The sequence below is a fragment of the Triturus cristatus genome, chromosome 7 (genome assembly GCF_964204655.1).
Source record: "Triturus cristatus chromosome 7, aTriCri1.1, whole genome shotgun sequence".
NCBI lineage: Eukaryota > Metazoa > Chordata > Amphibia > Caudata > Salamandridae > Triturus > Triturus cristatus.
The window spans coordinates 1,031,967,531-1,031,984,290 of NC_140590.1; positions in this window are offsets into that span (position 1 = coordinate 1,031,967,531).

Genomic DNA, 16,760 nt, shown 5'->3' on the forward strand with positions numbered 1-16,760 from the left:
AGCTGGGGTAAGTTGGTGTAATCACCTCTTACTTAGGTGTAGTATACCTATACCTAACCTTAAATGGGACACATGGTAACCTATAAATCACTCCTATGGCAGGCCTTAACAATCCTGAAGGCAGAGTGCTTGGTTCCATGTGAGATGGTGCTCTGGCATGAGCTGAGCCTGTCTGCAGTGGTCGGAACAACTTCCTTCTACTGTTTCCAGATATCGTCATACCATATACTCTTAAGTGCATTATGAACCTCGCGGTTAAATGCTATCTTTGGTTTGGCTTTATCAAAACATGTTGAGTAAGGTGTCATACGAATTGGAATACTAACCCCTCGCCAATTCTGGCGACGGGGTTAGAATTCCACCCTTCTAGAGGGACACGACATGTACAGTACCTGAAACCCGGGTAAAATCAGACATAGCCTCAGCTCCACAAAATGGATGCTGCCACCACAGACACAAGTCTGCCCTCCTGCTGCTGGGAGTCCTTCCAGCTTGGGAGGTGTGGACAAAGGGTTTCCTGCCAGGGGAGGTGCATGCACCACCCCAGACAGGATTTTGTGTATTGGTCAGGTAGGGCTTGAAAGAAACCAGACATGCCTGTGGCTCACAAGGAGCCTCGGTGCATATGCCAGTTCAAACGGGTCCTGGGGCACACCAGTCCCGGGCCTGGGGCGAGCTGGACAAAGGATTGGGGGTGTAACCACCCCCCTTCCTGGTCCCACCCATAGGGAGGGACCTAGCAGGTAGTCCGGCCCCTAGAATCCGCTTAAAGGTAGGAGCTGTGTCCTAAGACTTCAGACATCCTGGAATCAACTTGAAACTAAGAAGAAGACGGGAACTTCGACATTCTGCTGCACAGAAGACTGAAGGAAATCTCCCCTGTGGTCAGGGAGTGACCACCTTGCTAACGCAAGCACCATCCAGCGAATCAACGTCTGCTTTGCCGCCGCCTCCCGCCGGAGCCCGAGCCCAGAGACTGACAAGACCTGGACCTCCAGACCTCTCACCGCCCGATCCACAGTCCCTGAAAAGAGGAGACCCGTGGAGGCACCGAGACACGTGGAGCCAGCCATCTTGAAACGACCACGACAAGCTGACAAGTGCAACAACCGAGGCTCCCTCCAAGTTGTGCTTTGGGATCTGAGAAGCCCAACTCTCGAGCAGCATCTGCACCAAAGGTGAGCCCTCCAGCATCTCCACGATCTGCGTGGGGCCCTTCTGCATTTTGCCACTCGACGCGCCTAACCGGTTGCTGGCCTGCTGGCTAGTAGCCATCTTGGCGACGAACTTTACAAAATACACCGCTGGTCTGGTTGCTCCAGACTGGCCCTTGCTCCCGTCCAAAGGAGCAGTCCTTCTGACCTTGCTGGTCAGAACCATCAGCTTATTTCATCTCCTACAACAATTGCTTTTGCCAAGGCCTGTTTGCATCGATCAAGTCGCCGACACCGCCGACAGCGAGAGCCTGCGTGGGACAGCTCGTGAACCGACTCCTGGACGTCGTCAACTTCCAGGGACCACGTGGCTGCAGAGACAAGCTACACCTTTCTTCCTGTTTGCACCCGACATTGCCTGGTACCCACCTGGTGCCACGCTGGTCACTGGCTAGTGACTGTGAACACTGTCCCCTCTGCTTACAGGTCTTCAACATCTCCGATCCACTCTTGGATCCACTGCATCTCTCCCGGACCGACCGCCTGCAGCATCTTTGCCTTCAAGCTCCACGGAACAGATAGAAGAAACCCGACGCACTTCGAGGCCTATGCACCCGCTTCCTGTGGGTGAGGTAAAGCTGGCACCCCTGTGCCCAAGTGTAGTATTACATCTCTAGTGCCTCTGTTCCAAATCTTGAGTTCCTAGTCCACCCGGAAGATCCTCTTTGCAGTAGCTTTGTACTTTTTACGCACCCATTGAAACCTATGGGAGCACGCGTGAGACTATTTGCTCTGCACACGCCACCCGTGGACCTCCTGGTCACTAACTGAAGTTAGCTCCTTGTAGGCCCAGCGATTCTAGAGGCCCTAGGCCTTTTCCCTTTTCTGTTCGTGGTACTTATACCACTATTTTAGTATATGGTTTGAGCGGCCACCAGGGCCTATCCATATAAAGTGCAACTTCTGTGTATTCTACTGTAATCTTGTTTGACGATTTGTGCTCCTGTGCTCATAAAGAGACTAGGGGTTACTTTGAGAAATAAATACATATATATTTTGAATATATATCTGTGTGGTGTCCTTTCATTGGTATAAAAGGGGGTTACATTTGGTAAAACAGCTGGTTTAACACGCTTCACGAGTTTAGCCTCAAAGACTGCTTAGCCTACGCTACCACTAGGGCAGCTAGTCCGAAAAGGTTGACTTACAACCACACCATAAGGGTTGCTTGGCATGGTACAAGGTGATCACTTTAACTAGTGAGCATCATATACCAGGCCAACTTCTCACATTGGTGAGCAGCGGTTGGATTTGAGCTTGCTGTGTTTGACCATTGTAATCTCTTGGTTACCAATTGAAAGATCACATAGGTACCTGTAGGTACATATAAAACAAGATTAGATATACATAAGTTCTACTGAACTTAGTTGTTGTAGAGCAAAGGGAGTAGCACACCCTGACTACAACTACTAGATAGGTTTAGTAGGTAAACCCAAGTGTAGGTAGATTGCAACACATCCACCCACACTTAAGAGCAATGGCCAGGGCAGAGGGGTCCACTGTACCCATCTCTGTTGAGAGTGACCCCCAGAGGGCACCATCCAGCTTTGCTACCCTTAACCAGAATGAGCTCAGGCATTTGGCAACTCTTAGAGGCCTTAAACAGCCCAAGAACCCTACCTCTGCTGAGCTCAGAGAACTCTTGCAAAATGATGAGAATCAGAGAGAACTCAGGAAAGCTTCCCAGTTAGCCCCCTTAGGGTCAGGAACAGGAGGCCCCCCTTCTGAAGATGCTACAGAGGTACCCAGTTCCAATAGCCATCCCTTAGATGAGAATCATACTACAGGGGAGGAAAGTGGTGAGGATACAGAAAGTAATGAGGATGAAGGGAGAACTAGCCCAGTGCCAAGTGTTATACTTGGCCCAGCTAAACTAAGGCTATTGGGGATTGACAGTGGGTTTACCCCATTGGATCTCCCCAGTGGACTTAACCCAGGGCTTGGGAGGCAAAGGAATCGCTCAGGTGACTCCAATGCTTCCCATGGCTCTAGAGGCTCTCAAGGTCACTCCAGGAAAAGGATGACCACCCCTCAGAGGAGGGAACATGAGGCCAGAATGCAGGAAGCCCAGCTGAGGATCAGGAAGCAGGAGCTAGAAGTAAGAAAAACTGAACAAGGCTAGGCAACCTAGAGAGAGTGGGTCTATACCCACTGGTGGCAGCATTGTCCCTAAGGACAAAGATAGGGTCTTTGATAATAGGAACCTGTCTAAGGTTGTGCCCCCCTACAAAAGTGGGGATGACATCCACAAATGGATAACTGCTCTTGAGAGAGCCTGCAAGGTACAGCAGGTTCCTGAAGACCAGTGGGCAGCAATCCTCTGGCTCTCCTTTGAAGGAAGAGGCAGAGACAGACTCCTCACTGTTAGAGAAGAGGATGTCAGAAATTACAGAGTCCTGAAGAGTGTTCTGGTAGATGGGTTAGGCTTAACCACTGAACAGTACAGGTTAATGTTCAGAGACACCCAAAAGACACAGACTCAGGACTGGTCTGAATATGTTGAATGTGCCACTAAGGCTTTGGAGGGTTGGTTGCTGGGAAGTAAGGTATCTGATTTTACAGGATTGTATAATTTGATGATGAGAGAACAGATTTTAAATAACTGTCAAAACCAGCAACTGCATCAACACTTGGTTGACTCTGATCTGACCTCTCCCCAAGAATTGGGAACGAAGGCAGACAAATGGGTCAGAACCAGGGTTAAGCAAAAGAACCAGAACCAGGGCCAAGGGGGTGATCAGAAGAAAACAGACCAAAAGGGTGGAGATCAGAAATCTAAAGACCAGAAGTCTCCAACAGGGCCCCAAACTACTGCTAAGGAGGGTGGGTCCCAACAACAGTCCAAAAAGAAGAAAGAAGGTCAAAAGAAACCCTGGTGCAATCATTGCAAAAATACAACTCACTGGACTAGTGATTGCAAAAAGGGTGGAGCCCCCAACACTGTTGCCCCTAAGGCACCTGCTCCCAGTACTACTGTTAGCAGTGTTGGTCCCCAGACAAAGGGTGTAGTGGGAATCACTCTGGGAACTGAAGGAGATTCTGACTTAGACAGAACCCTGACACAGGCAGTCTTGATCTGTGATGGGGACATTGATTTGTCCCTGACTGTGAGCCCCAGTAACCTGGGCAAGTACAGACAGACTCCTTTAATTAATGACAAAGTGGCTCAAGCCTACAGGGACACATGTGCCAGTGTCACTATGGTGACACCAGGCTTTGTGGACCCTGGACAGTACATACCAGGTGAGAACTACCTGGTGACCAATGCCAGCAATGCCACTACTTCACATAGTGTGGCAGTTGTTAACTTCTCATGGGGAGGGGTAACTGGCCTCAAAAGGGTTGTGGTTAGTGCAGACCTCCCAGTAGAATGTTTGTTGGGCAATGACCTAGAGAGTTCTCTATGGTCAGAAGTGGAGTACAGGACTCATGCAGAGATGTTAGGTATATCATCACATGTCCTTGCTGTGACCAGGTCACAGGCCAAAAAGTGCCTCACTGAACCTCAGGTCTTGGATCCTGGAACAATGGACCAAGCACCTACCAAGAAGAAGAACAGGAGGGTCAAGGCTGTGCCTTCCCCCCTGCCTCAGAGTGATGATCAGCCTTCCCAGGAAGCTGATCTAGAGGACCCTGAAGGAACTGTCCCTGAAGAGCTTGAACCTGATCAGGTTGAGTTTCTGGGGACAGGGGGACCTTCAAGGGCTGACTTGAGGCAGGCTCAGTTATCCTGTCCCTCTCTTGAACCCCTCAGACAGCTGGCTGCTGCTGAGGCTGCTGGGAATGCTCAAGGTACCCATAAAGTGTATTGGGATGAAGGGCTCCTTTATTCAGAGGCTAGAGACCCCAAGCCTGGTGCTACCAGGAGGTTGGTTATACCTCTGCAATTTAGGGGCTTCCTTCTTACCTTGGCCCATGATATTCCTTTAGCAGGACACTTAGGCCAGAACAAGACTTGGGACAGGCTTGTCCCTCACTTTCACTGGCCTCATATGAATGAAGATACAAAGGAGTTTTGTCGCTCCTGTGTGACCTGCCAAGCCAGTGGCAAATCAGGTGGCACAACAAAGGCCCCCCTAATACCACTACCTGTGGTGGGGGTCCCCTTTGAACGAGTGGGAATAGGTATAGTGGGTCCCATGGATCCTCCCACTGCATCTGGGCACAGATTTATACTGGTGGTAGTGGATCATGCCACCAGGTATCCAGAGGCAATTCCCCTTAGGACCACTACAGCTCCTGTTGTGGCCAGGGCCCTGCTGGGAGTATTCTCCAGAGTGGGGTTTCCTAAGGAGGTAGTATCTGACAGAGGTACCAACTTTATGTCAGGATACTTGACAGCTATGTGGAAGGAATGTGGTGTCAACTACAAGTTCACCACTCCTTATCACCCACAATGCAATGGGCTTGTTGAGAGATTCAACAAGACCCTAAAGGGTATGATCAAAGGATTACCTGAAAAGCTCAGGCGAAGATGGGACATCCTTCTACCCTGCCTTCTGTTTGCTTACAGAGAGGTCCCACAAAAAGGAGTTGGCTACAGCCCCTTTGAATTGTTGTTTGGGCACCCTGTAAGAGGCCCACTGTGTTTAGTGAAGGAAGGATGGGAGTTACCTCTCAAAAAGCCTAAGCAAGACATAGTGGACTATGTACTTGGTCTCCGCTCCAGGATGGCTGAGTATATGGAGAAGGCATCCAAATACCTTGAGGCAAGCCAGGCCTTACAGAAAGCTTGGCATGACCAAAAGGCTGTCTTGGTTGAGTTTCAGCCAGGACAGAAGGTATGGGTGTTGGAGCCAGTGGCCCCAGCAGCACTCCAAGACAAATGGTCTGGACCCCATACAATCCTGGAAAAGAAGGGAGAGGTCACCTACTTGGTAGACCTAGGAACTCCCAGGAGTCCCCACAGGGTACTCCATGTTAACAGGCTTAAAGCATATGTTGACAGGGCAGACATGGGCTTGCTCATGGCTACAGATGAGGGACAGGAGGAAGAGAGTGACCCTCTCCCAGACCTGTTGTCTCAGAACCCTGAAGATGGCTCAGTTGAAGGAGTGACCCTTGGAGGCAACCTCACTGCCCATCAGCAGACTGAATGTAGAAAGGTTCTACAATCATTTTCCCATATGTTTTCCTTGATACCTAGTCAAACTGACTGGTGTACCCATGTACTGGACACTGGTGACAGTCTGCCTGTAAAGAACAAGCTTTACAGACAACCTGACCACGTCAGGGACTGTATAAAGGCTGAGGTACATAAAATGCTGGAATTAGGTGTCATTGAACCCTCAGAGAGCCCCTGGGCTAGCCCAGTGGTTCTGGTCCCCAAACCTCACACCAAAGATGGCAAGAGAGAAATGAGGTTCTGTGTGGACTACAGGGGTCTCAATGCTGTCACCAGGACAGATGCACACCCTATTCCAAGGGCAGATGAGCTCATAGACAAACTAGCTTCTGCAAAGTTTTTGAGCACATTTGACTTAACAGCTGGCTATTGGCAAATCAGATTAGCTGAGGAGTCTAAGGCCAAAACAGCATTCTCAACCCCAGGTGGGCACTACCAGTTTGTGGTGATGCCCATTGGTCTGAAGAATGCACCTGCCACCTTCCAAAGGCTGGTGAACCAAGTCCTTACTGGGTTGGATGACTTTTGCGCAGCATATCTTGATGACATTGCTGTCTTTAGCTCCACCTGGGAGGATCACCTGATCCACCTGAAGAAGGCTCTTGAGGCTCTGCAAAGGGCAGGCCTCACTATCAAGGCTACTAAGTGCCAGATAGGGCAGAGTAAGGTTGTATATTTGGGCCACCTTGTAGGTGGAGGCCAAGTTCAACCACTGGAGAGTAAGATACATTCCATCAAGGATTGGTCCCCTCCAACCACCCAGACTCAAGTTCGAGCTTTCTTAGGGCTTGACTGGGTACTACAGGAAGTTTGTTAAGAACTATGGGTCCATTGTGACTCCGCTTAATGATCTGACATCCAAGAAGATGCCCAAAAAGGTTTAGTGGACAGTAAGCTGTCAAAAGGCATTTGATGACCTGAAGGAGGCCATGTGCTCTGCACCTATCCTGAAAAGTCCTGACTACTCCAAAGAGTTTATTGTCCAAACAGATGCTTCTGAGTTGGGTGTGGGAGCTGTGCTGTCACAACTTAATGTAGATGGTCAAGACCAACCCATTGCTTTTATTAGCAGAAGGTTGACCCCCAGAGAGAAGAATTGGTCAGCTATTGAGAGGGAGGCCTTTGCTGTGGTGTGGGCCCTGAAGAAGCTGAGGCCATACTTGTTTGGCACTCACTTCAAGATTCAGACCGACCATAAGCCCCTCTTGTGGCTAAATCAGATGAAGGGTGAAAACCCCAAACTGCTTAGGTGGTCCATTTCCCTACAGGGGATGGACTTTACAGTGGAGCACCGGCCAGGTACTGACCATGGGAATGCAGATGGTCTCTCCAGGTACTTCCACTTAGGACATGAAGACGAGACTGGTCAAGGCTAGTTTAATGTCCCAGCGTTTGGGGGGGGGGGGGGGTTGTGTAGGAGAGTAGGGTCTGCTATCCTATGGTCACCCCAAATTTTTGCTTTTTGCTTCACTGGTTTTTGACATATTGAGGCTGTGGGCCTGCCAATCAGACCCCCAGCCTGCTGTTCTCTCTACTAAATTAAAACTATGCACCCTAGGTGCATAACCAATTGGAAGTGGATCACCCTGTCAGCCCCTGTACCAGTGTACACTAGGTACCCAGGGCATTGGTGTACCCAAGGCCTGCCAGGGGCTGAAGCATGTATTATGCCACCCCAGGCTTGGCCTAACAATTTGACACAACTGGCTGATCACTCAGCTGGGGTAAGTTGGTGTAATCACCTCTTACTTAGGTGTAGTATACCTATACCTAACCTTAAATGGGACACATGGTAACCTATAAGTCACTCCTATGGCAGGCCTTAACAATCCTGAAGGCAGAGTGCTTGGTTCCATGTGAGATGGTGCTCTGGCATGAGCTGAGCCTGTCTGCAGTGGTCGGAACAACTTCCTTCTACTGTTTCCAGATATCGTCATACCATATACTCTTAAGTGCATTATGAACCTCGCGGTTAAATGCTATCTTTGGTTTGGCTTTATCAAAACATGTCGAGTAAGGTGTCATACGAATTGGAATACTAACCCCTTGCCAATTCTGGCGACGGGGTTAGCATTCCACCCTTCTAGAGGGACACGACATGTACAGTACCTGAAACCCGGGTAAAATCAGACATAGCCTCAGCTCCACAAAATGGATGCTGCCACCACAGACACAAGTCTGCCCTCCTGCTGCTGGGAGTCCTTCCAGCTTGGGAGGTGTGGACAAAGGGTTTCCTGCCAGGGGAGGTGCATGCACCACCCCAGACAGGATTTTGTGTATTGGTCAGGTAGGGCTTGAAAGAAACCAGACATGCCTGTGGCTCACAAGGAGCCTCGGTGCATATGCCAGTTCAAACCGGTCCTGGGGCACACCAGTCCCGGGCCTGGGGCGAGCTGGACAAAGGATTGGGGGTGTAACCACCCCCCTTCCTGGTCCCACCCATAGGGAGGGACCTAGCAGGTAGTCCGGCCCCTAGAATCCGCTTAAAGGTAGGAGCTGTGTCCTAAGACTTCAGACATCCTGGAATCAACTTGAAACTAAGAAGAAGACGGGAACTTCGACATTCTGCTGCACAGAAGACTGAAGGAAATCTCCCCTGTGGTCAGGGAGTGACCACCTTGCTAACGCAAGCACCATCCAGCGAATCAACGTCTGCTTTGCCGCCGCCTCCCGCCGGAGCCCGAGCCCAGAGACTGACAAGACCTGGACCTCCAGACCTCTCACCGCCCGATCCACAGTCCCTGAAAAGACGAGACCCGTGGAGGCACCGAGACACGTGGAGCCAGCCATCTTGAAACGACCACGACAAGCTGACAAGTGCAACAACCGAGGCTCCCTCCAAGTTGTGCTTTGGGATCTGAGAAGCCCAACTCTCGAGCAGCATCTGCACCAAAGGTGAGCCCTCCAGCATCTCCACGATCTGCGTGGGGCCCTTCTGCATTTTGCCACTCGACGCGCCTAACCGGTTGCTGGCCTGCTGGCTAGTAGCCATCTTGGTGACGAACTTTACAAAATACACCGCTGGTCTGGTTGCTCCAGACTGGCCCTTGCTCCCCTCCAAAGGAGCAGTCCTTCTGACCTTGCTGGTCAGAACCATCAGCTTATTTCATCTCCTACAACAATTGCTTTTGCCAAGGCTTGTTTGCATCGATCAAGTCGCCGACACCGCCGACAGCGAGAACCTGCGTGGGACAGCTCGTGAACCGACTCCTGGACGTCGTCGACCTCCAGGGACCACGTGGCTGCAGAGACAAGCTACACCTTTCTTCCTGTTTGCACCCGACATTGCCTGGTACCCACCTGGTGCCACGCTGGTCACTGGCTAGTGACTGTGAACACTGTCCCCTCTGCTTACAGGTCTTCAACATCTCCGATCCACTCTTGGATCCACTGCATCTCTCCCGGACCGACCGCCTGCAGCATCTTTGCCTTCAAGCTCCACGGAACAGATAGAAGAAACCCGACGCACTTCGAGGCCTATGCACCCGCTTCCTGTGGGTGAGGTAAAGCTGGCACCCCTGTGCCCAAGTGTAGTATTACATCTCTAGTGCCTGTGTTCCAAATCTTGAGTTCCTAGTCCACCCGGAAGATCCTCTTTGCAGTAACTTTGTACTTTTTACGCACCCATTGAAACCTATGGGAGCACGCGTGTGACTATTTGCTCTGCACACGCCACCCGTGGACCTCCTGGTCACTAACTGAAGTTAGCTCCTTGTAGGCCCAGCGATTCTAGAGGCCCTAGGCCTTTTCCCTTTTCTGTTCGTGGTACTTATACCACTATTTTAGTATATGGTTTGAGCGGCCACCAGGGCCTATCCATATAAAGTGCAACTTCTGTGTATTCTACTGTAATCTTGTTTGACGATTTGTGCTCCTGTGCTCATAAAGAGACTAGGGGTTACTTTGAGAAATAAATACATATATTTTTTGAATATATATCTGTGTGGTGTCCTTTCATTGGTATAAAAGGGGGTTACATTTGGTAAAACAGCTGGCTTAACACGCTTCACGAGTTTAGCCTCAAAGACTGCTTAGCCTACGCTACCACTAGGGCAGCTAGTCCGAAAAGGTTGACTTACAACCACACCATAAGGGTTGCTTGGCATGGTACAAGGTGATCACTTTAACTAGTGAGCATCATATACCAGGCCAACTTCTCACACCCCTGTACTGGAATGAGGAGTCAACTTGTATTCTCTCACTTTCTTCCTCAAACCTTCAACCCAGCTGGACTCACAAACAACTGCAAACTCTCTTTTAAAACTTTAATAAAACGTTCCACAACCCCATTGGACTCTGGATGATAGAGTGAAGCTTTCTTATGCTTCACTCCTCTCTCTCTAAGAAACTCTTCAACTTGCCCAGAGGTGAATTGAACCCTATAATCTGTAAGGAGACTGGAGGGAAAACCCTCTCTTTCAAATAGCTCCTCTAAGAATTTTAAGATATCACTAGACTCAATTGAATTCACAACTTTGATTTCTGGCCACCGAGAAAACATGTCTAAGCAAACGAAAACATATCTGTCATGTGAACAGAACCGAGAATGTCCATGGCAATGTCAACAAATGGACCAGTAGCTCTCTACCTGACAACCATGGGCTGCATTCTACATTTTAACACATCTTCACTCCTTGCACAATCCAAACACTCTCTAACCTCCATCTCAGTCATCAAATCCATTGACGGCCACCAGAAAACATTCCCTGACCCTTTCTTTTGTTTTAGAACTGCCCATATGACTGGAATGAGCCCTCTTTACCAAAACAAGTATCAAATCTTCAGGAGGCACAAGTTTACTCCCTCTCATAAGCAAATCATCAACAATAGAAAGTTCATCACGAACTTCCCAAAAACTCAGTAACTCTTCCCCACACTTATTTTTGACCAACCAACCCTCCAAAACCATTTTCATCACACTCTGCAAGCAAACATCATTTTCTAGCGAAGTCTCCTGTATAGTCCCTTGGGTAACAAAACATACATTCAAATCTTCATTAAAATCATCCCCAGCAAAGCTCTCTTCCAATGAGTCTTCATCACATTCAGACTTGACAAATAATATTGAAAGACAATCTGCCTGCAAGTTACTAGCTCCTGGAACATAGTTTATCTCGAAATCAAACTCTTGAAGAGCAATGACCCATCTACATATGCGACCAAAATCTATCTGATCCACACTTTTTTTTAGTAAAGACCTCCTTAAGAGGTTTGTGATCTGTCCTTATTTCAAATTTGCGCACCCAAAGAAACTTCTTCAGCTTTCTAACAGACAGCCAAAGCCTCCTTTTCAATACCTGAATAATTTGTTTCAGCACCTCGCAGACCTCTTGAAATAAAAGCAATTGTCCTATATTCACCTCCTGATCTTTGTAACAAGACACCACCCAAACCTGTTGATCTAGCGTCAGTCATCACAATCACATCATCATCAACATCGAAACTCCCAAGGTCAGATGCATTCTTTACACTAGATTTGATGTTAATGAATTCAGTTTCACATAATTTGGACCAGACAAACTCAGGGGTATATTCACAAGAACGTGTGATAACTACCGCAAGAGTAGCTTAACGCAACTCTCAACATCGCAACCCATCGCGGGAAAATAACCCTGTGACACCGTGGAATTCACAAGGTGGTACCATGCGATATTCTGCCTAAACTGCGGACAATGTCCGCGATACAACCACCTCGATGGAGATAAAAACACAAATCACAACACAAAAAAACCTGCGATGGGCCAAAGCGCGATGAGGAAATCAGCGATAAGCAGCGCCAGGCCTGCAACACACACCTGGCAGGCGGGAAAAATCACCATAAAAGTAGAAAAAACACTCAAACACAAACTGACCAACACCCAAGCACCATGGAGGCAGCGGAGCAGGCGCAGAGGACAAGCGCAACACCACAAGCACCCCGGACGACCAGCCCGGGACCTTGGGGACAGGGAAGGGCAAGGACAAGAAGAAGAGGAAGACGAAGTTCAGTCCGTAGGCGAACAAGATCATAGTCACAGAGGTGATGGAACACCATCAACAACTGTTTGTCACCTCCAACGTGTCATTGGGCCGTTAGCAAGACTCCAAGCATAAATCTGGAGGTCTAGCGGCCCGGTTCGAGTGATCGCAAACACAAGCAACAGCGGCACCCCGAACTGTACAGTGGGGTGCGGCAACACTACGGCACTACCCTGAAAATGGTGACTCCGGTGCAGCCTGGGCCTGTGGTGCGCTGAGCAACATGGCGCCGAGCTGGTGAGCAGTACCCCTGATGTGGTAGCTCCCTTCCACCAGGACACCTCAGTGAAGAACACCGACACTGCGCTCTCCGGGGTGCTGTGAAAACGTAATGGTAGACTCTTACTGGTGGAATAGCATGGAGGCGGGTCCAGGAGCTGTGGGCGCTTCTGGCTGCCGTTGATCGACGTGACGTGGAGCGGAGCACAATCGCGACACGCCAGGGCCCAAGGCACAGGAACCCGGTGCCCTGACCCTCCTCCTGCTTGACTCCTGAGCTCTAGAGATTTCCGAGGCGGCGCTCCTTACGGGCTTCCAAAGTGCGCGCCTGGTGACAGCTGATGGGCGGGTCTACACGTCTGAAGAAATCTGCAAGGCCCTGACAGGGGAGACCCAGAGTGCTGCACAACACCCCACGTAGCGGTAAGAAAACCTGGGTAGCCTGCGGGGGTGAAGTTAATCATGAGGGTCATTGCTGGTGGAGTAGGGGGGCATGTGACCTGCTGAGAGGGAGAAGACACCCCTGAACAGAGCAGAGGACACTACGACGTGGTGGTGGGGTTGCTCCTAGGGGGCCTCCAAGGCGTATCTGGAGCCCTCAGTTCCCCCTTGCACAAAACCCTGGCACACCATTATTACGAGGTGACCCCTGCAGTCAAGACTCCTTAACACCTCCTGGAACACCTCAGAGGCGGTGGGGGACCCCAAGGTGCACCATCCTGGTCCTGGGAGGGCCCTCTGTTCCTCCCCCGAGACATACTAGGGGGGGCTGCATTGCCATGCGAAGCAATGGGCAGAGGAGTGCTGTACTTGGTCCCTTGCTGATATACCGGCTGCCGGGGCAGCACCTTGGAGCGACGTCCTCCTGTGAGACCCCCCCGGCTTGCTTGGTGGGGTGCGGACACCCAGAGGCCTAGTGAGCGCACCCACTGACATTGGTTGGCCTGTCTCGAGCCATGATATTAGCCCCATTGGCGCGTAGTGAGAGTAACAGGCTCCCCGGACAAAAGGAAAGCACAGGCTACCATTCTCTGCCAATGTAGTAACAAAATGGGCAATGACGCCATACCTTCCAGACAGGGGAAAATGTATGTTATACTAAAGTAGTCACCCCACCCCCAGAGGAACAACCACCAATCCAAACGGATACAAAATTACAAATACCCTGCTACAGGCCATCCAGTCCTCCAGGTTGGCGCTGGAGGAGACAATAGAGGGTGTAGGCTCAGAAGTGACAATGTTGAGACAAGATCTCCGTAACTTGGCAGCCAGGGTCACGGAGTCGGAGACAGGAATAGGAGAAACAGAGAACCAGATCCATGATCTCCATAAGGGAATGGTGGAATTACATCCCCCAAATAAAGACCTTCAATAGCGCATCAATGATGTTGAAAACTGAGCGCGACGCAACAACCTCGGCTTTGTGGGTTTTAGGGAGGGCGTCGAAGGAGGAAATACAGCGAACTTCCTATATATCTGGCTCAAACAACCCTTTCCCGCAGACAAATTCTCTACATGCTTTGTCATTGAACGTGCACATAAAGCTCTATCGGCAAGACCACCACCGGGTGCACCGGCAAGACCCATTATAGCAAAATTCCTGAACCTTTTTGACAGAGACCTGATTCTCAGATAAGCAAGGAAACTGGGGGACATTAATCATGAAAATGTGCGTATTATGATCTTTCCAGGCTACAGTAGGGAGGTCCAGAGGCAGAGAAGCACCTACGACTCCATCAAGGCCAAACTCGGAACTCTCAAGATACAATATATGCTGCTATTCCCGGAGAAGTTGAAGATCATCTTTATGGGAAAAACCCAATTCTTCCACACACCTGAAGATGACTGGCACTGGCTAGAAGAATGCCCCATCATGAGACAACTAGAGGGCCCCAACAGAAAACCCAAAAAAGGAATGAAACGACCCAGAGAACAACTGGCCCCCAGAAAACGGTCAAGATCCAAAGTCACAAAGACTCTGAGTACAGGAGGTGACACCCTATACGTCGAAAGGCACAGGACGCTTACGCAAAAGAATTCCACGATCGCAGGACTCCCAGAGAAGTGTAGACTCATGCATGCCCCACCTCTTCAGGCGGACTGACCCTAGTACAAAAACCAAAAACAACAGTTGATGGACAGAATACAGAACAATGTCATACATTCACCCCAGTACAGAGATCTGGGCTTAAATCCATCTTTTTTTTTTGCTCACCATGCCATTCCAGTTTGAACACAGCCATATGCAAATCAGTTTTGACCCTGTGCCTCATGGGAACAGTCCAGCCCGAACTGCCAAGCCAGGTCCTCCCTGGACTGGAAACAAGCATCCTAGGACTGGTTTCGGGGTTTCACCCCACTCCTGCCAGGATAGCTTGATTCCAATGGCATGGAGAGCACAGGACTCATGTCTGAGCATACCCGTCCCACTCAGGGTGACAAATGCAAAAACAACAGTTAATGTTACAAGAAACTCAACAAAGGGGTACCAAATGTGGGTTTCTGGCGAGAGGGGCATATACGGTTCTGGTCCACGCGGGGTACACCTCCGGCTCCAGAGGAGTGGGTATCCCCATTAAAAAGTCGCCCCCTTTTGTGTACACCGAACATGGCTAGACCCCCAGGGCACATATGCAGAGTGACCGGAAGATGGGGCAGGAGAAGTGTGACTTTAGTTTCAATCTATGCACCCTCGAAACTCCAAGCCAGAACACTAAACAAATTGACGGAGATATTACTGGAGACACCGGGCTCACTGCACATTATAGGGGGAGACTTTAATGAAGTAATGCACAATTCCATAGATCGGACGGGAGACCATGCCCAGGCACCCCATACGTCACTGATAACACGCCTTACTGACACTCTAGGGTTGGCGGATGTCTGGAGACACCTGAACTTAGAGGTGAGACAATATTCCTACTACACAAGGTTTACTTATGTGTTTCTACCAAAAGGTGAAGTACGCAACATATTTGATGCACAATGCTTAGCCAGGGGCCTATTGGATCATTCCCTGCTATACGTGCGTATAATTGACCGACTATGAGACCGAAACATATGCTGGTGCTTAAAAGCGTGGGATCTCCACAATGAACCAATATTGAAAGGCATTAGTGCTGACACTGCAGTTTTCTTCGGAAAAAAATCTGGGATAGGTGCAACCCGGGGTTGTACTATGGGAGACTTATAAAACAGTCCCACGCGATAGAGCACAGAACCACATAGCATGGGATAGGAAAAAAGACAAGGAAGAGATGACAAGTCCTCAGAAATCCAGATTTTAACCCCTGAGGAAATGAACATAGTGCAGCCAGATCCCCAGCTCTTGAGGCAACTGATAGACACGCAGCACCAGTATAAAGATTTAGCAACCCAGGTGGCTAAAGCACAGGCCCAAGCGACCCTGCTTAAACTTTATGATGTGGGAGATAAATCCAGAAAGCTCCTGGCATGGCTTAGTCTCAAGGAAATAGAGGCCCGATGGGTAGACCGTCTCGTGAACCCACTAGGAATACCATAAGACAGAGGCGAGCAGATCCTGCAGAGTTTTGTGACTTACTACGCGGACTTCTATAAGACCCGCTGCCTACGGACCTCCCAATACATAACGGTATATCTGCAAGCGGTACATACCCCTAAATTGGAAGATTCTGATGTCAACGCAGATATAGTCCAGTTACGCCCCGGTAGGACACCAGGCCCAAATGGCATACCAGCAGAACTCTATAAAAAATGCATGGATCTTCTTGGTCCGCAACTCCTAACCCTTTTTAAAGAAGCAGGTGAAGATGGGATTCTCCCGTTAGACTTACGAGTGGCTCCAATTATACCTATCCACGAGCCAGGGAAACCAAAGGATAAATGCGATTCCTACTGTCCAATATCCTTGCTTAACACAGAGGTAAAAATATTTTGTCCACTGGTCTGGCCACCAGACTGCGCCAAGTGATCATGACCCAAGTACACCAGGACCAATCAGGTTTCTTACCTGGCCAAGCGACCAGGCTGAACCTGCGAAGACCCCACAATTGAATGATGGAGGTTAGAGACCGAGACACTCCACATCTGTTATTATCTTTGGACGCAGAAAAAGCGTTTGACGCAGTCCATTGGCCCTTTCTGGAGGCCACCCTGATTAAATTTGGCTTAAGCCCCAGTTACAGGAAATGGGTGGGATTCGT